This window comes from Pseudophryne corroboree, chromosome 4, assembly GCF_028390025.1.
Source record: "Pseudophryne corroboree isolate aPseCor3 chromosome 4, aPseCor3.hap2, whole genome shotgun sequence".
Taxonomy (NCBI): Eukaryota; Metazoa; Chordata; class Amphibia; order Anura; family Myobatrachidae; genus Pseudophryne; species Pseudophryne corroboree.
The window spans coordinates 378,951,950-378,973,236 of NC_086447.1; the positions used below are offsets into that span (position 1 = coordinate 378,951,950).

General features: G+C 44.0%; 1 protein-coding gene and 1 long non-coding RNA gene across 3 annotated transcripts in view; one reads left to right on the forward strand and one right to left on the reverse strand.

Moving 5' to 3' along the window:
• DLGAP2 (DLG associated protein 2) overlaps window positions 1–21,287 on the forward strand; it is an 802,299-nt gene that overhangs the window by 367,609 nt on the left and 413,403 nt on the right. The gene's annotated exons all lie outside the window — the stretch shown is intronic.
• LOC134911443 (uncharacterized) lies at window positions 12,233–21,196 on the reverse strand. Its single transcript, XR_010176573.1, has 2 exons — window positions 20,859–21,196; window positions 12,233–13,268 (listed from the first exon to the last, which is right to left on the reverse strand). It is a non-coding gene; the product is annotated as an uncharacterized LOC134911443 (long non-coding RNA).

Below are 21,287 nucleotides of genomic sequence, written 5' to 3' on the forward strand. Positions count from 1 at the left end.
AGTACCTCCAGAACTTCACATTAACAATAATGGTAATATAACAAGATTTCACAAGTGCGCCTGAAAGAACTGCGTCCTTACTTCCTGCTAGTTCTTATATATTGCACACTAAATGTAATGGCACTTCTGATATAATGCTGACAGTATCATAATCACTGACAATAAACAGTAATGGGTTAAAGTAAAACTATGTTTTTATTTTGTATCAGTAAAATGTGTTCGTCTGCTAAATGCAGAGTAGGGGGAGGGGGGGGAAGAGGTTTAGAAAAAAATATCATTGCTAAGGATGAAGCAGTGGCACTCAGGTAAGTCCGTGAATGAAATACATAGGAGAGCACACTGGAATGAGTGTGCTGATGTTCCACTCAGAAAGGTGGCGTCCCACATCTGTAGTGGATAATGTCTTGTATAAAGATTGTCCAGAGCCAGTATGATTTCTGTAATAATGTCCTTTTGTTATAGGTAGGATCCAGGAAATGAGCGTGGGGTACCCCTGAGTAGCCGCTGGCAGTGTGGGGTCGGGACAGGGCTAGTGCTCTAGCAATGAGGACTCCAGACAGACCGTATCCGGTCTGTCCGCATAACTCGAGCACTAGCCCTGTACCGACCCCACACTGCCAGCGACTACTCAGGGGTACCCCACGCTCATTTCCTGGATCCTACCTATAACGAAAGGATATTATTACAGAAATCATACTGGCCCTGGACAATCTTTATACAGGACATTATCCACTACAGATGTGGGACGCCACCTTTCTGAGTGGAACATCAGCACACTCATTCCAGTGTGCTCTCCTATGTATTTCATTCACGGACTTACCTGAGTGCCACTGCTTCATCCTTAGCAGTGATATTTTTTCTAAACCCCTCCCTCCCCCCTCCCCCTACTCTGCATTTAGCAGACGAACACATTTTACTGATACAACATAAAAACATAGTTTTACTTTAACCCATTACTGTTTATTGTCAGTGATTATAATACTGTCAGCATTATATCAGAAGTGCCATTTCATAAATTGATTAAAGGGCTAGAGACACTGGATTACGAAGAAAGACTTACTAGGTTGAATATGTATACTCTAGAAAAGAGGCATCTAAGAGGAGACATTATTAATATCTTCAAATATGTAAAGGGACAAGACAAGGAGTTATCAAGGGATATGTTCATTAAAAAAAAAACTCTGTATAGGACACGTGGGCACTCGCTGAGGCTAGAGGAGAAAAAATTCTGCACACAACGTAGGAAAGGGTTCTTCACAGTTAGGACAATAAAGATTTGGAACTCTCTGCCAGAGAAGGTGGTAATGGCGGACTCAGTAAATACATTAAAAAAGGATTGGATACATTTCTAACTAAAAAAGATATCAAAGGTTACAGCATTTAAAAAAAAATGGACATTGACAAACTGGGAGGTACAGTAATTATAGTTGTTAATTAATCCTTTAATTGAGCAGGGACATGATAGTGAGCTCAGCTTAATACAGAATACAGGTTGAACCGGATGGGCATTTTGCCTCTTTTCAACCTCATTAACTATGTTACAATGTTACTATAGCAAGGGAGGGGGGCACACTGTAGCACATGGCACAGTGAGGCACATATGGCATAGCATAATACATAGCACAGGGAGACACAGAGTAACACAAGGCACACGGGAGCACAGGGTAACACAAGGCACACGGGAGCACAGGGTAACACATGGCACAGAGTACACATGGCAGAGGGTAACACATGGCACAGGGGGAACAGGGTAACACATAGCACAGGGAGGCACAGGTTAACACATGTCAGAGGCGAGCACAGGGAAACACATAGCACAGGTAACACATGGCACAGGAGGGCACAGGGTAACCAGTGGTGTTGAGAGGGGGGGGGAGGGTACAAACTACCTGGGCCCAGGTCTGATGGAGGGGCCCAGTGGGGGGCCCCCAGGCCCCCTCTTTCTTACATGTCAGCTGCAGCTCTTATCCTCAACCCCGCAAGCTGCTGTGTGCTGGGCTGCAGTGTGGCCATGGAGGCACTTAAAATATATTTTTTTTCAGTTTTTTTTTCTAAGGGTGCATTATCACGCCTGCTGTGATTAGGCCACGCCCCCTGAAAAGTACCTGGGCTCGGCCAGGCTCTCCCTGAGGGTAACACAAGGCACAGGGTACTCATGGCAGAGGGTAACATATGGCACAGGGGGCACAGGGTAACACATGGTACAGGGTAAGACATGGCACAGGAGAGCACAGGGTAACACATGGTACAGGAGTATGACAGGGGAGGTTCTGCCTCCCTCTGCCTATCCTGACATCACGTCCCTGGTCAGCTCAGAACAAAGTACTGATGTTTTGTGAGGTCTATAGAGAAAGCGTGGAGAATACCAAATTTACATTGGGACTGTATTATAACTGTTTAAATTAAAATGAATGAATTAATGCACTGAAAGGAAACTAACTAGTGACCAACTGTAAAGTCCTGTGAGTGTAGATAGATGAATTTCTGAATGTGGGTAGACTTATGACAAAGAATTAGTGAGCTGGTCCCAAGCTGACTTTGGTAGTTCCCATTACATAAGAAGATATATTTGTATATACAGTGCATGTGTAGGTATTTGGAGAGTTTGCAACAATTTCGAAAACATGTCTGTAATGGTTTTGTTTTTTATAGCTTTCATTTATTGAGAAAATAGAATATTAGGGAACATGTACCATAAAGCTATACAGAATATCAGTGAATCTTGCTATAATAACATACTGAATGATCAACTTGTGGTCACTAAGCAGTCACCTATTATGTTCTTTTGTAGTGTTGTTCATTGATAACATCTGTTAGGTGTAAATGGACTGAATAAAGAAACATGGGCTTCAAAGAAGTTCTGCATCAGACCCTGAGGTCTTGACATTTAGGGCTGATTCTGATTCATTCACAAAGTGACTGTGTTTGTGTGAAGCTGCGGAAGACTGATTTACTGGTAATGTGATTTTCCATATTGCTAATGTGAAGTCCTGTGCAACATCAAGTGGGATGGAGCTCTGTCCACTGTATTTCCATCCACAGCCACAACTGTCATCATTAGTGTTGAACTTTTACCAGTGTCATGCTATGTGCAGCAGATCCATCAGAAACAGTTATCTCTTCTCTGTTCACATGACTCAGAATAGCACATGCCCATGATACTCCCACGAGACTCCAACAAGTCAGGATATTACTAATATGACCATGATCGGTCCAACTCAAAATCCTACGGAGATATCCAAAAATACGTAAATTTGCTTCTGCACGCGTGCTATATGCTAACCCCGCTAATTATTTATTACCAGTTATTTATATAGTGCACACATATTCCGCAGCGTTTTACAGAGAATTGGCCATTCACATCAGTCCCTGCCCCAGTGGAGCTTACAATCTATATTCCCGACCCCATATACACGCACACACACACATTCACCCTAGGGTTAATTTTGTTGGGTGCCAATTAACCTGCCAGTATATTTTTGGATTGTGGGAGGAAACCGGAGTACCCGAAGGAAACTCACGTCTCACGCAAGTACGTGGAGAATATACAAACTCCACACAGGGCCATGGTGGGAATCGAACCCATGACCTCAGTGCTGTGAGGCAGTAATGCTAACCATTACACCATCCGTACTGCCCGCTATTTGAATCTGAGCAGAGATCCATCCACCTCAGAATCAGCCCCTTAGTACTACACCAGCTTTCTCGCCTTCTTTTTACACACATACTCAGTTCACTAGTACAAGAATAACGGCTATGAATTGCAGGAAAATGGTCAGAGTCTGCCACCTAAATTCACTAAGTGGCAGTTTAGATTCTCAGTGGTTTTGATCATAATGGTTGAAAGTTAACAGCAATAGTATTAAATGTAGGTGTGTTGTTGTTTTAAATTCCAGGGACAAAACTGCAGCTTAGTAAATCTACCTCTGCATCTTTACCACCACCAAAGGAGCAACAGTGCATCATATGATGCCCCTATGATGCTCTGCCTAGTACAGTAGGACCATCTTACATTTTCTATAAGTATAGTAAGACTATAATACAAATAAATGCATCCCTATTATCAGATGGCTACTACTATCTTTTCTTTACTGGTGTCTGAGGTCTTTGGGACCATTGCCTTGTTAGCTGCCGCCACCACTAATATCACCCCCACCTGACACTTCCTATCTACCTTCTAGTTCCTAACATTTTAAAAGTCTGCATTCTTAGGCGTATGCACAAAAATAAGATTTTACTCACCGGTAAATCTATTTCTCGTAGTCCGTAGTGGATGCTGGGAACTCCGTAAGGACCATGGGGAATAGACGGGCTCCGCAGGAGACTGGGCACTCTAAGAAAGAATTAGATCTACTGGTGTGCACTGGCTCCTCCCTCTATGCCCCTCCTCCAGACCTCAGTTAGGGAAACTGTGCCCGGTAGAGCTGACACAATAAGGAAAGGATTTGGAATCCCGGGTAAGACTCATACCAGCCACACCAATCACACCGTACAACTCGTGATACTATACCCAGTTAACAGTATGAATAACAACTGAGCCTCACGAACAGATGGCTCATAACAATAACCCTTTAGTTAGGCAATAACTATATACAAGTATTGCAGACAATCCGCACTTGGGATGGGCGCCCAGCATCCACTACGGACTACGAGAAATAGATTTACCGGTGAGTAAAATCTTATTTTCTCTGACGTCCTAGTGGATGCTGGGAACTCCGTAAGGACCATGGGGATTATACCAAAGCTCCCAAACGGGCGGGAGAGTGCGGATGACTCTGCAGCACCGAATGAGCAAACTCAAGGTCCTCCTCAGCCAGGGTATCAAACTTGTAGAATTTTGCAAACGTGTTTGATCCCGACCAGGTAGCAGCTCGGCAAAGTTGTAAAGCCGAGACCCCTCGGGCAGCCGCCCAAGACGAGCCCACCTTCCTCGTGGAATGGGCTTTGACTGATTTAGGATGCGGCAGTCCAGCCGCAGAATGTGCAAGTTGAATCGTGGAGCAGATCCAGCGAGCAATAGTCTGCTTAGAAGCAGGATAAACAGCAAATCAGTTTTTCTGACTCTAGCCGTCCTGGAGACATAGATTTTCAGGGCCCGGACTACGTCCAGCAACTTGGAAGCCTCCAAGTCCCGAGTAGCTGCAGGCACCACTATAGGTTGGTTCAAATGAAACGCTGATACCACCTTAGGGAGGAATTGGGGACGCTTCCTCAATTCTGCTCTGTCCATATGGAAGATCAGATAGGGGCTTTTACAGGACAAAGCCGCCAATTCTGACACCCGCCTAGCCGAAGCCAAGGCCAAAAGCATGACCACTTTCCACGTGAGATATTTTAAATCCACGGTCTGAAGTGGCTCAAACCAATGTGATTTTAGGAAATCCAACACAACGTTGAGATCCCAAGGTGCCACTGGGGGCACAAAAGGGGGCTGAATATGCAGCACTCCCTTAACAAACGTCTGAACTTCAGGCAGTGAAGCCAGTTCTTTTTGAAAGAAAATAGACAGGGCTGAAATCTGGACTTTAATGGATCCCAATTTTAGGCCCATAGTCACTCCTGACTGTAGGAAGTGCAGAAATCTACCCAGCTGAAATTCTTCTGTGGGGGCCTTCATAGCCTCACACCAAGCAACATATTTTCGCCATATGCGGTGATAATGCTTTGCTGTCACATCTTTCCTAGCTTTTATCAGCGTAGGAATGACTTCAACCGGAATGCCCTTTTCCATCAGGATCCGGCGTTCAACCGCCATGCCGTCAAACGCAGCCGCGGTAAGTCTTGGAACAGACAGGGCCCCTGCTGCAGCAGGTCTTGTCTGAGAGGCAGAGACCAAGGGTCCTCTGAGATCATTTCTTGCAGTTCCGGGTACCAAGTCCTTCTTGGCCAATCCGGAACGATGAGTATAGTTCTTACTCCTCTCTTTCTTATTATCCTCAGCACCTTTGGTATGAGAGGAAGAGGAGGGAACACATAAACCGACTGGTACACCCACGGTGTCACTAGAGCGTCCACAGCTATCGCCTGAGGGTCCCTTGACCTGGCGCAATATCTTTTTAGCTTTTTGTTTAGGCGGGACGCCATCATGTCCACCTGTGGCCTTCCCCAACGGTTTACAATCAGTTGGAAGACTTCTGGATGAAGTCCCCACTCTCCCGGGTGGAGGTCGTGCCTGCTGAGGAAGTCTGCTTCCCAGTTGTCCACTCCCGGAATGAACACTGCTGACAGTACTATCACGTGATTTTCCGCCCATCGGAGAATCCTTGTGGCTTCTGCCATCGTCATCCTGCTTCTTGTGCCGCCCTGTCGGTTTACATGGGCGACTGCCGTGATGTTGTCTGACTGAATCAGCACCGGCTGGTTTTGAAGCAGGGGTCTTGCCTGACTTAGGGCATTGTAAATGGCCCTTAGTTCCAGAATATTTATGTGTAGGGAAGCCTCCTGACTCGACCATTGTCCTTGGAAGTTTCTTCCCTGAGTGACTGCCCCCCAACCTCGGAGGCTTGCATCCGTGGTCACCGGGACCCAGTCCTGTATGCCGAATCTGCGGCCCTCGAGTAGATGAGCACTCTGTAGCCACCACATCAGAGACACCCTGGCCCTCTGGGACAGGGTGATCAGCCGATGCATCTGAAGATGCGATCCGGACCACTTGTCTAACAGATCCCACTGAAAGATCCTTGCATGGAACCTGCCGAATGGAATTGCTTCGTAAGAAGCTACCATCTTTCCCAGGACTCGTGTGCAGTGATGCACCGACACCTGTTTTGGTTTTAGGAGGTCTCTGACCAGAGATGACAACTCCTTGGCCTTCTCCTCCGGGAGAAACACCTTCTTCTGTTCTGTGTCCAGAATCATACCCAGGAACAGCAGACGCGTCGTAGGAACCAGCTGCGACTTTGGAATATTCAGAATCCAGCCGTGCTGTTGTAGCACTTCCTGAGATAGTGCTACTCCGACCAACAACTGCTCCCTGGACCTCGCCTTTATAAGGAGATCGTCCAAGTATGGGATAATTATAACTCCCTTCTTTCAAAGGTGTATCATCATTTCGGCCATTACCTTGGTAAATACCCTCGGCGCCGTGGACAGACCAAACGGCAACGTCTGGAATTGGTAATGGCAGTCTTGTACCACAAAACGGAGGTACACCTGGTGAGGTGGATAAATGGGGACATGCAGGTACGCATCCTTGATGTCCAGTGATACCATGTAATCCCCTTCTTCCAGGCTTGCAATAACCGCCCTGAGCGATTCCATTTTGAACTTGAACCTTCTTATATAAGTGTTCAAGGATTTCAAATTTAGAATGGGTCTCACCGAACCGTCTGGTTTCGGTACCACAAACATTGTGGAATAATAACCCCGTCCCTGTTGAAGGAGGGGAACTTTGATTATCACCTGCTGGAGGTACAGCTTGTGAATTGCCGCCAGTACTACCTCCCTGTCCGGGGGAGTAGCTGGCAAGGCTGATTTGAGGTAACGGCGAGGGGGAGACGTCTCGAATTCCAGCTTGTATCCCTGAGATACCACTTGTAGAACCCAGGGATCCACCTGTGAGCGAACCCACCGGTCGCTGAAGTTCCGGAGACGGGCCCCCACCGCACCTGGCTCCACCAGTGGAGCCCCAGCGTCATGCGGTGGATTTAGTGGAAGCAGGGGAGGATTTCTGTTCTTGGGAACTGGCTGTATGGTGCAGCTTTTTCCCTCTACCCCTGCCTCTGGGTAGAAAGGACGCGCCTTTAACCCGCTTGCCTTTCTGGGGCCGAAAGGACTGTACCTGATAATACGGTGCTTTCTTTGGCTGTGAGGGAACCTGGGGTAAAAATGTCGACTTCCCAGCTGTTGCTGTGGAAACGAGGTCCGAGAGACCATCCCCAAACAATTCCTCACCCTTGTAAGGCAAAATCTCCATGTGCCTTTTAGAATCCGCATCACCTGTCCACTGCCGAGTCCATAATACTCTCCTGGCAGAAATGGACATTGCATTTATTCTAGATGCCAGCCGGCAAATATCCCTCTGTGCATCTCTCATGTATAAGACTACGTCTTTAATATGCTCTATGGTTAGCAATATAGTGTCCCTGTCAAGGGAATCAATATTATCAGACAGGGAATCAGACCACGCAGCTGCAGCACTGCACATCCATGCTGAAGCAATAGCAGGTCTCATTAAAGTACCTGAGTGTGTATATACAGACTTCAGGATAGCCTCCTGCTTTCTATCCGCAGGCTCCTTTAAGGCGGCCGTATCCTGAGACGGTAGTGCCACCTTTTTTGACAAGCGTGTGAGCGCTTTATCCACCCTTGGGGATGTTTCCCAACGTACCCTGTCCTCTGGCGGGAAAGGGTACGCCATTAGTAACTTTTTAGAATTTTTTATCAGGGGAAGCCCACGCTTCTTCACACACTTCATTTAACTCCTCTGAAGGGGGAAAAACCACTGGTTGTTTTTTCTCCCCAAACATAATACCCTTTTTAGTGGTACTTGGGTTAATGTCAGAAATGTGCAACACATTTTTCATTGCCGTAATCATACAACGGATAGCCCTAGTGGAATGTACATTAGTCTCGTCATCGTCGACACTGGAGTCAGACTCCGTGTCGACATCTGTGTCTGCCATCTGAGGTAGCGGGCGTTTTTGAGCCCCTGATGGCCTTTGAGACGCCTGGGCAGGCACGGGCTGAGAAGCCGGCTGTCCCACGGCTGTTACGTCATCCAGCCTTTTATGTAAGGAGTTGACACTGTCGGTTAATACCTTCCACATATCCATCCACTCTGGTGTCGACCCCGCAGGGGGTGACATCACATTTATCGGCACCTGCTCCGCCTCCACATAAGCCTCCTCATCAAACATGTCGACACAGCCGTACCAACACACCGCACACACACAGGGAATGCTCTGAATGAGGACAGGACCCCACCAAGTCCTTTGGGGAGACAGAGAGAGAGTATGCCAGCACACACCACAGCGCAATATAAACAGGGATTTACACTACACAAAGTGATTTTCCCTATAGCAGCTATAATACACAGTATTGCGCCTAAATTTAGTGCCCCCCCCTCTCTTTTTTACCCTATTGAGCCTGGAAACTGCAGGGGAGAGCCTGGGGAGCGTCCTTCCAGCGGAGCTGTGAAGAGAAAATGGCGCCAGTGTGCTGAGGGAGATAGCCCCGCCCCTTTTTCGGCGGGCTTCTCCCGCTCTTTATATCAATATTAAGGCAGGGGATTTTTACACATATATAGTTTATTAGACTATATTATGTGTTTTTTGCCTTTTCAAGGTAATCTAATTGCAGCCCAGGGCGCCCCCCCCAGCGCCCTGCACCCATCAGTGACCGGAGTATGTGGTATGCATGGGGAGCAATGGCACTGCAGCTGTGCGCTACCTTAATGAAGACCGGAGTCTTCAGCCGCCGTTTTTCTCCTCGGAATCTTCCGTCTTCTGGCTCTGCAAGGGGGACGGCGGCGCGGCTCCGGGACCGGACGACCGAGGCTGGGCCTGTGTTCGATCCCTCTGGAGCTAATGGTGTCCAGTAGCCTAGAAGCCCAAGCTAGCTGCAAACAGGTAGGTTCGCTTCTCTCCCCTAAGTCCCTCGTAGCAGTGAGTCTGTTGCCAGCAGATCTCACTGAAAATAAAAAACCTAATAAATACTTTCTTTACTAAGAGCTCAGGAGAGCCCCTAGTGTGCAACCAGTTCGAGCCGGGCACAGATTCTAACTGAGGTCTGGAGGAGGGGCATAGGGGGAGGAGCCAGTGCACACCAGTAGATCTAATTCTTTCTTAGAGTGCCCAGTCTCCTGCGGAGCCCGTCTATTCCCCATGGTCCTTACGGAGTTCCCAGCATCCACTAGGACGTCAGAGAAATAGCTTTTCCACTCTTTATAGTCAAATAATTAATTAGAACTAAACAAAGTATGATTTATAGCTTATTAAACATGTATTTGTATGGACTAATATTACAGTGTATAAAATATTTGAAATATGTCTGACAAATAGAATGCAAAATATATATTTTTAGTTACAAAAATATGTTTGCCTCATTATTGCTGAAATGTGAGATCTACAGACAGTATTTCACATGACATTATTTTTATTTTCTGTTAGATGCCACTGTCATCAGGTGTGTAATGTATTATAGCAGGACAAAAGCCTCAGCATGATGCAAATAACAATTTTATATTCACAAAGGAAAATACCAAAACATTAACCTTGGTATACATTGTGGTAATATTTCAAGGAATGATATATTATGTGAAAAGTAATACAATAAAGTTTTGCAATGAACATATCTAGTTTATTACTGTATATTGTGCATTAAGCTGAATTACTGGCATAATGGCATACTACATGGCTCTAGTTGGACATTATAAGAATTGTTGCTTTATTTATTGAATTGTTACAATATGCAGCTTATTTTGTATAGTGACTGTACAGATAAGAATTAAATAATGTCAGGGGACTTTTTAATGTGCAGTCAATGCAGTGTCGGACTGGGGCATGTAGGGCCCACCGGGGAATGCAGTAGTAGGGGCCCATGTTTAGGGGTGTGGCCAGTCTCTAGAAGGGGGGGGGGGGGTGTCCATACGCCACATTGGTTTACCTAACCAATTTGCAAGTGTTGGTCCCCTAGATAAATATATACAGTAAATACTGTAGTGCATGCAAGATAACAGTCTGCAATCTGATCCCTAGAGGAGGGGGTGGGCCCCCAGGCAGTAGGGCCCACCGGTGGTTTACCCTATACCCCTGTAGGCCAGTCCAACCCTGAGTCAATGCTATACAGTATGTATACATCCCTCAATAAAATCACAGTAATAATTTGCCTCAACCTGCATTAGCTGCAATATTTTGCACATTTCACAATTCATGGCCTGATTCATGTTTGTAAGTAAAGCAAATTATCAAGAAACTGGGCAAAATCATGTTGCACTGCAGGTGGGGCAGATGTAACATGTGCAGAGATGTTTAAATTTGGGTGGGTTATTTTGTTTCTGTGCCGGGTAAATACTGGCTACTTTATTTGTACACTGCAATTTAGATCCAGAGTTTTCAGTATAAAAATTATTAGAATAATACAAAGAAGATATTTCTAATATATTCTTTGTATTTTACACACACTTTATATAGTCAAAACCCTGGCTTATACATTAATATTACAAGAAAGGCTCTGTCTCACCTGACCGCACGTCACTGCTGTGAGCCCCGTACACACTGTGCTAGAAATGGCTCAGTGTATACTGGCTTCTATGGGATTGGGAAGTCGGGATGACAAATATTAAAAAGTACATAAGATGCGACCTCTTGATCCTGATTGTTGCAGGAGCTGTTTATCTGCTAACGCTCATGCATACAAACCTTTATAATCGTCTGCCCATTCACCAGATATCTGGTGATCAGACTTGCATTGTATACTGAGCTTTCCGTATATCTGACTACTTTATAGCTAGCCTTAGTGATGAACTAGACAAAAGCAAAAATTGGAAGATTCCTTTACACTGGCGCTAAAGTGAGCTGCCCTAGGTATCTACCTCCCAAAGGTGTCACCAAAACACCTAGAAAATACAGTATGCAATACAGATAGGAGATATACAACCCTGGGCGCTCTTAAATTCGTATATGTGAAAATACGTTCCTTCTCTTTGTTATGAGGTGTCTTCGTACTTTCCTTTTACTTCACTCTGTGCTTCATTTCACTCAAAATGATGCGGTGCAGAGTCAGAGTTTAGGATATGAAGAAAGAGAAAAAAATATATATAGTGTAATACAGTCTTTATGCAGATTTCTGTATATGTGAAACAGGGTTCAATAGATGGAGCGTACCACACTCACTATAAACACAAGGGAGGTCAAACTCATAAAGGTATCTTTAACCAAAAGAAGGTAGGCGTACCCCACTCACACTGTCACTGGAGTTTAGGAAGCACATCAAGGTATCTTTCACGTTTGTCCCCTTGTGTCTCCTCCAAATGTCCCAGTACCAATGTTGGACTCATTCATAGGAAAAAGATAAAAACATCCAATGTGTGGTATCACCAGGCATACATAGAAATCGGAAAGGAACAAACACATCAAGGTATCTTTAAAATTCTTTGGATTATAATCACAATCTGCGTACCCCAACTCACAGTGTTGTTTCTGTTATAAGCACATCATGGTATCTTTTCCCTTGGAGCCTTCACCCGAAAGGTTCTTTAACAATTTCTCAAGGAAAGTATCCACCAGTCGAGTAAAAAATGGCAAAGTTTTATTGTACAAAAAGGGGTCCCACAATCTGGGAAGATCCAACAATTTAAAACACAAGGTGCAATCCAAAGCAATTCCACAGGTGAAAAAAGATTGCAGGAAAAATGCACCACAGATAAAATGAAGTAAAAAATAAAATAAAAGTGAAAATTACCATACACACCCCAGCTGATCTCTGGAATGGTTGGAAAGCAATACCGGTGATCAAAAAAAAGGGTCGCCTTCTTACCAGAGTCAGCAAAGATGTATTGGGGTGGTGTGGAAGAAAAGCTGGCTGTTCACACTCCTTCTGTCGTCAATGCATTTCGGTCACCAACTGACCTTTATCAAGACATGGGTGGAGTGTGAAGCACCCAGTATTTAAACTATGAACAGCCAATCATCATACACAGGAAATGACTTCATACTGGTACAATTATATAACATAAAAACCTCTTCATTTTTATACAATTTCACATAAATTGTCCAGATTTATATCCTCACTTAATGGTTTTTTATATTGCAGGCATTATTTAAATATTTTACTATAATTATAGCTCTTAGTAACATGGAAATGGCCCGTTGCCATGGCTACATCCGGTATGAATGGAAACAACAAAAACATGATTATTAAACTGTGCACAAGTATATCATGTGCCAGAAGTCCTATAGTTTCACAAGTCCGTAATTAAAGGGAGAGAAGTATGTTCCTGCCCATTAGGCCGAAATATCGGGTTGCTATGGTAATGTGTGTCCGGAAGTGACGTTTTGACCGGGTGGGGTTGCCGTGGTTACTCTCGGTCACTGGTGCAGGCTCCGTCTAGCCGCTATATGTGTGGAGTCTCACACTGATCAGCTGACATTACCCGGAAATGACATGATTATCATGCCGGAAGTGCTTGCGTGTCATTTCGGACAGTGGTGGAACGCAAACAAAAGTTGTTCCTGAATCCACGAGCCTGTGTGTAGTAACGTGTTTTCATTCATCCGGATGCTGTAGCCGTGGCAATACATCACTGGTCGTGTTCCAATCAGCGGTCTCTTCCATTACATATAATAGAAACAAAAACAATATGTGTTAATGTCTTTTTATATATACATTTATAGAAGGGAATAAAGTAATGGAAAAACAGCAAGGAGGGTGTAAAGACAATGATATATTAAGTGATTTTTAATATGAGAATATAAAATGGCTTATAAAAACCATTTTAATTCGAAGTCACTATTTAATCCGTTTGGACTTAGAGTTTTATGTTTATAAATGTAACTCATTTCAGTTCTGGCTAGTTGTTTTGCCACATCCCTACTCCTCATATTTTCCCTTATGGCCTTCAGTCCGTAAAAACCGGATATTTTAGAGACTGCACAATTGTGTTCCCTTTTAAAGTGTGCGGAAAGGGCATGAGTCTCCATGCCCTTCTTGATATTCCGTAGATGCTCGCCTAAGCGGACCTTTAAAGGGCGTGAAGTTCTTCCGATATAGTACATATTGCATTCACATTTGATTGCATACACTACATTTTTCGTGTTGCATGTTATAAATTCCTTTATTTCCACTTCTACCCCATTGATGTCAATCTTTTCAATCTTTTTACAGCCACCCCCAGCAATATTCCTACATCCAATACAGTTACTGCATCGGTAAAAACCAATCGACTTAATGGTTGAAATTTGTGGTGTGGGCGCATACATGCTTGATACCAAGGTTGATTTTAGATTGGGGGCCTTTCGATAAATACATTTTGGCTTTTCCGGTAGTAATGGTCCCAAAATGGTGTCTTTTTTTAAAATATGCCAGTGTTTACGTAGCACCTTTTCTACCTCTTTATGTTCTTTAGAATATTGTGTAATGAATGCAAATTCATATTCATTATTTGGTTTATTCCTCAATTGGTTACTTTGTAGGGTGGTAGGTTTTGCTGTATTTGCAGACTCTAAGGCTTTCATGATTTTATTTTTATTATATCCACTGGCGAGGAATTGGTTGCTCATTTCCTCTGCTTGTGTTGAGAAGACTGCATCTGTAGAGCAATTCCTCCTCAAACGTTTAAACTGTCCATTTGGTATGGAGTTTATCCAGTTATCATGGTGGCAACTGGAAGGTGGGATATAACCTCCAGAATCCGTTGGTTTAGTATAATTTTTAAACTGGATGTTCCCTTCCTCCACATAAACTGTAACGTCGAGGAAGTTGATCTTAGTCTCCTGTATATCAAAAGTTAGTATTATGCCTTTATTATTCTCATTAAGAGACTTGCAAAAAAATTCAAGCATTTCTCTTCCACCTTTCCACACAAAAAATATGTCATCTATATACCTTGCGTAGGACACCAGGCTCGCTCCAAGGGGATTGTTAGCCCAGATGGTATTGAGCTCCCACAACCCCAAAAAGAGGTTTGCATAGCTTGGAGCGAACCTGGTGCCCATTGCGGTACCCCTTCTTTGCAGGAAGTAATCATCCTTGAAGAGAAAAAAATTATTTTGTAAAATTAACATAATTCCCTCAATCAGAAATTCTTTCAAATTTTTGTCCATTTCTGATAAGTCCAGGAAGTGTCTTACTGCCTCCACACCATCACTGTGTTCAATGATGGTGTAGAGGGAACCGACATCCGCCGTGACCAACAAGAAACCGTCTTGCCATTTAATGGTTTTGACAAGCTTTAAAAAATCCCCAGTATCTTTAAGATGTGACCGGTTTAGTAGGACCATGGGTTGTAAATAAAAATCTATAAATCTCGATAGATTTGCAGAAATCGAGGAGACACCAGAAATTATTGGTCTTCCTGGGGGATTTTCCATACACTTGTGCACCTTAGGCAGGATATATAGCACCGGTGTTCTGGGGTCTTCATTAATTAAAAATTTTGCTTCTTTTTCAGTAATGATGTTTTTTTCAACTGCCTGTTTGACCCAAGTGACAAGTTTTTCCTGTATTTGTTCAGAAGGATCTTTTCTCAATCTTATATATGTATTAGAATCAGACAGCTGACGCATTATTTCAGCTTCATACTTCTGGCAATCTAAGATGACAATCCCCCCCCCCTTATCTGAGGGCTTTATAATTATGTCCTTATTTTGTTTGAGATCTTTCATGGCTTGCTTTTCTTTTTTAGTTAAATTAGAAAATTTATAATTGAGTTCTAACTTATTCAGATCATCAAGGACTACAGTGCTGAAAGTCTCTACCAAAGGGCCCTTACAGTGTTGGGGAAAAAAGACCGATTTCGGTCGGAATGGGGTGCCTGATGTTGTTTCCATCTGTACTTCATTAAGCTCATTCTGATTATGGAAAAAAAATTTTAAGGTTAATTTTCGGACAAATTTTTGAACATCAATAAATGTGTCAAATGAATCGATATGATTGGTCGGAGCATATTTCAAACCTCTTTGTAACAAGGATGTTTCATCCTGAGTGAGGATATGTGAACTCAAATTAAAAATCTTAATGGTGGGAATTTTAATTATTTCCTCCTTTTGTATACCAACGATTGGTTTTCTCTTAGATTTCCTTATATGTTTATTGTTATGTATCCTTTTCTTGGGGCGACCTGCCCTTTTTCCTCTGGGTCGTGATGGATATTCTACCTGTAATGGATGTGACGTTTTGGATCCCCTAAAAAAGACCTCTGTCTATTTCCCCTATAGGGGGTATATAGACGAACCTCCTCCTCCTCCCGTATTGGTGAGTATCTATTATGGGTGGTCAGTTGATTATCCCACTCCCTTTTTCCTCTAGTTTTGGCTTCTTCCCTCCTTTCATATCGGGAGGCCCTCCACTCTGGTATTTGATGTTCACATTTATCCATATTCGAATATCCTCGATTAGGATTATCTATTTCTCTCCAATTGGATACTTGTTTTATTGGTGGTCCCCTAGGATGCACTTTATTATTAGCTCGTCTATTCCTATCGTATTTAATGTTCCCTGAATGGTTATTTGATCTATTGTTATTAGAATTACTAGAATTCCTGTCTGGAGTTCTCACTTCACTTGTTGATAGTCTTGAAGCTCTTTTAAATTTTGACTGAGGGATTGTAGGTTCTTCCTTATCCCTATTGAATTTTTTAATTTTCTTTTGAATGAGTAATTTCTCTGTTCTCTTTAGTTTAGATTCTATAGAGCCCTCCATTTCTTTATAATCTTCCAGATTAGAGTAGGGTTGGACCAAGGATTTATATTCCTTGATTTCCTCGTCCATTTTATTAAGTTCCCTTTTCCTTTCTTGGATGATTAATTCCATCAAGGAAACGCCTACCTTCTTTTGGTTAAAGATACCTTTATGAGTTTGACCTCCCTTGTGTTTATAGTGAGTGTGGTACGCTCCATCTATTGAACCCTGTTTCACATATACAGAAATCTGCATAAAGACTGTATTACACTATATATATTTTTTTCTCTTTCTTCACATCCTAAACTCTGACTCTGCACCGCATCATTTTGAGTGGAATGAAGCACAGAGTGAAGTAAAAGGAAAGTACGAAGACACCTCATAACAAAGAGAAGGAACGTATTTTCACATATACGAATTTAAGAGCGCCCAGGGTTGTATATCTCCTATCTGTATTGCATTAGTGATGAACTAGTCAACAAAACAGAAATCCCCTATCGGACCCAGAGCCGGCCCTAACCAATATGATGCCCTAGGCAAGATTTTGGCTGGTGCCCCCCAGCACCACCGCTGGTTCCGCCTCTGACCTTGCACCTCTTTCCCAGCACCATCACCCCTCACCCATAGCAGTCCTTATTTTGGTGTTTGTACCCCCTATATTTTAAATAGTACCAGTTCGCACATTTGGTGCTCAGCCCAAAAAGGGGTGTGTTTTTGCTGGCAAGGGGCATGGCCACACAATAGTAACCCCAATTCCAATAACGCCACACAAAACTGCAACTTTATTCACATTTTATCATGCTATAGTGTCCATAATTCATATTACATCCCACAGTAGTATCACTTTACCTTATAAATGTTACTCCTCACAGTAGAGCCCCTTATTCACATTACACCACACCCTATTGCTCTTTGTTCACATTAGACGACACAGTAGTGCCCTTTCTATATGCAACGCCACATAGTAGAGCATCTTATACACATAATGCCACAGAGTAATGCCCCTTACACATATGAGACACATTATTAATGTCCTTATAAACATAATGCGCCTTACACATTATGACAACCTTTATTAATGCCCTTTTACACATAATGTCCCTTACACATATGCCGCACATTATTAATGCCTTTATACACATAATGACACACATAGTGCCCCCTACACATTTGCTGCACATTATTAGTGCCCCTATACACATAATGACACACATACATTAGTATTCTGTTACACATATGCCACACATTATTGATGCCCTTATACACATAATGACACACATAGTGCCCCTTACACATATGTTGCACATTATTAATGCATTTTTACATGACACACATAATGCTCCTTACACATATTCCGAACACTACTGCACAACCAACCCACTCACATGCACACAGCACTCACACTTCCACTAACACTGTGACCTCTGCCTCTGCTTGGATACAGATGTGTCCTCATAAATCTTGCCTCAATGCTAACGTCGGGCACCTTTTTTTCTGAAAATGCAGCTTATTTGCATTGCTAGGATGCACAAGCAGCTTCTGCTGATTAAAATGATATGTAGCATGCCTATATACTGTGTGAGACTGTGGCTGTATCTGCATATGAATTGCTACACAGAATATAGGCATGCCGCATATCATTTTAATCAGCAAAAGCTGCTGATGCCCCTAGGCATATCAAATGCCCTAGGCAATTGCCTAGTTTGCCTATGCCTATGGCCGGCTCTGATCGGACCCTATGTCACAACTACTCCTGAACTCTTCACCATGTTGTGGAATCTGATATGTACTCTGTTTTATATATCAAACAGTATAATGATATAATATGCTTTATATATCATACACATTTAGCTAGTGTTTCCAAAGTAAGCTCAGAGAGAAATATGCCCTATTTATTATGTTTTTATTTACAGGCAATCAAATCAAGAGAATAGAAACTGCACAGTATGATAAATATTGTAATTATATGTACTCCTCCTTATCTGTTTACATTAATAAAACACAAACAAATATTCTACAGACTTAAGGTGGGTACACACTGACAGATATATCTGCAGATCAATCGATCTGCAGACGTATCTGCAGATGGTACACACTGGCCAACCACCACTGCCAGCTGCAGATATATCTGTTGTTGAGGACATTGGCCAATTAATCTTTCCTCTGTACACACTGGCAGATCGTCATCATGAAATGTGGCAAATATTCCCGCAATTTACATAATGGCCCAGCCTACTAGTGAGTACACAAGAAAAGAAAATATGCCTATTTTCCCTCTGCTTTCTCTCCCACTTTCTCTCTCGCTCCTATCATCTCCCACTGCTTTTCTGATGCTCCCTCTGTCTCCCACTGTCTCGCTCCCTCCATCTCCCACTGTCTCGCACTCGGGTTCTATACTCCCTCTATGGGTGTCGTGGACACCCACAGTGGGAGAATCGCTTACCTCGCCGGTATTCCAGTGGTGGTATGGTGCCCCATTCGGGATCCCAGCGGCAATATTGTGACAGCCAGGATCCAGACGAGCGGTATGCTGACCGCATATCGGCATCTTAACGGCATCTTGTTTTTATTATGTGTTTGTAATAAATTTACTTTTTTAAATAGTGTGCTTTTACAGTTGATTACCACCCATTATTTCTGTCTCTTCTCCTTGTCTATTCTATTTTTACTCTTGGAGCGTTTGTGCTACAACTTTTTATTACTAATAATAATCCTTCTATCGGAGGGAGCAAGTTTGTAGAAGCTGCATCCTACCAATATTCCAAGAGATGCGCAGATAGTTATTAACGCTTACTCTAGTGGCCACGCGTTGAGGGTTAGCTCCTGATTGCGGGGGCATGAATTTAAAAAAAAAACGAAAATAAAACTTTTTACTAAATTATTTTCATCCCACCAGGAAATCTCCTGGTTAAATTGATTGCAAATTTACACCTATCTGCATCTCTGCCGTATGTATGGGTGTAATGGGGACATATGTATGCAGCATTTATGTGTGCAGTGGGCATATATGCAGAATGTGTGTGTGCAGTCACTATGTATGCAGTATGTATGTGTGCAGTGGGAAGTATGCCTCATGTATGTGTGCAGTCACCAGGTATGCAGCATGTATGTGTGCAGTCACCATGTATGCAACATGTATGTGTGCAGTGGGCATGTATGCAGCATGTATGTGCGCAGTCACCATGTATGCAGCATGTATGTGTGCAGTGGGCATGTATGCAGCATGTATGTGCGCAGTCACCATGTATGCAGCATGTATGTGTGCAGTGGGCATGTATGCAGCATGTATGTGTGCAGTCACCATGTATGCAGCATGTATGTGTGCAGTGGGCATGTATGCAGCATGTATGTGTGCAATCACCATGTATGCAGCATTTATGTGTGCAGTGGGAATGTCTGCCTGATCTATGTGTGCTGTTGCCATATATGCAGCATGTATGTGTTCAGTATGTGGAGAACCTCAACAAGCTCTGGCAGTGAGGTGGTTACTGCAGCAGAGAGTAGTCACTGCCGTCGGGTGTCATAGGGGGCGCTACTGTATGGCACTGATGCAGTCCAGACTCATGCACACAGGGTTAGGGTTATTATCCTCACCCAGGGTCACAGGATCACAGCCTCTCAATACAGAGCTGTCTCATGGGTCATCATCAGGGTATGGTCTTCAGAAACCCGTGCAATTATATAAACATTGCAGAGGTCCTGTAGGGTGCTCGCAATGAGAGGGTGTGCATAGGAGCTACCTGTACGCAGTGAAGTAGCATGCACCGCCAATCTAATGAGTAGCTATGCTCTCTTCTGCTCGCCAGGTCTCCGAGATCGATAACCCAGAAGTGACTGTCCCACTAGCTCAGGCTTCCCCAGACCCCCCGAACTGTGCGCCACTGGCACCCTCGCACATGCTGCAGCCACCCTACTGCTCCTCTTGCACTGGACTCTCAGCGCTCCCTCTCCTATGCCACCAAAGGTGCTGCCACATTCCTCTCCCCTCTATAGTGCTTTTAGCCAATGCTGGCCTGTACTGTCTTTAAAGCTAGCCTCGTCACTGACACTAACATTGAGACACACACACACTGACAATGAGACACATACACTGACACTCACACTGAGGCGCGCACACACACACTGACATTCACACTGAGGCACACACACTGACTCTCAGACTGAGGCACACAAACACTCACACTGAGTCACACACACACACACACACACACACACACACACACACACACACACACACACACACACACAGACATCCACACTGAGGCACACACACTGACACTCAGACCGAGACACACACACACACACACACACACACACACACACACACACTGACACTCAGACTGAGACACACACACACACACACACACACACACACACACACACACACACACACACACTGACACTCCTACAATGTGACACAAACTGACAATGAGAAACACATACTCACTGAGACTCATGAAGAGAGACACACATGCACTACCACAGCAGATACGCACAGACACAGCTCCACCGCAATTACCTCCAAGTCGAGTGACTGTCACTGCGGGAGCCACTCTCAAGCAGGGCTGCAGACAGAACGGCCGAGGCCTGGCAAAGTTGGGGGCGTGGCCTAATCACGGAGCTGTGGACCCGCCCCCTTTTTAAAATAAATAAATAAAAAATATTAAGCAGCACTCCACATCAAGCACCACTAGCTGGCCCGGCAGAGGACAACACGTGACCGGTCCACAGGGAACACGGACACCTTCCTGGCGGACCAATCCTCTTCTGGCCAGTAGCTCCTGTGACACGCAGCGGCTGAGCTGACCCCCGTCCTCCTTCCCATGAGACCTCCAGGACAGGTAGCATTGGCCGACCTATCTGTGACCGGCGGGTCGGCCATACACACACAACGATGCACCAATATATCTGCAGATATATTGGTCATCGTCTGTGCAGCAGGACCGAC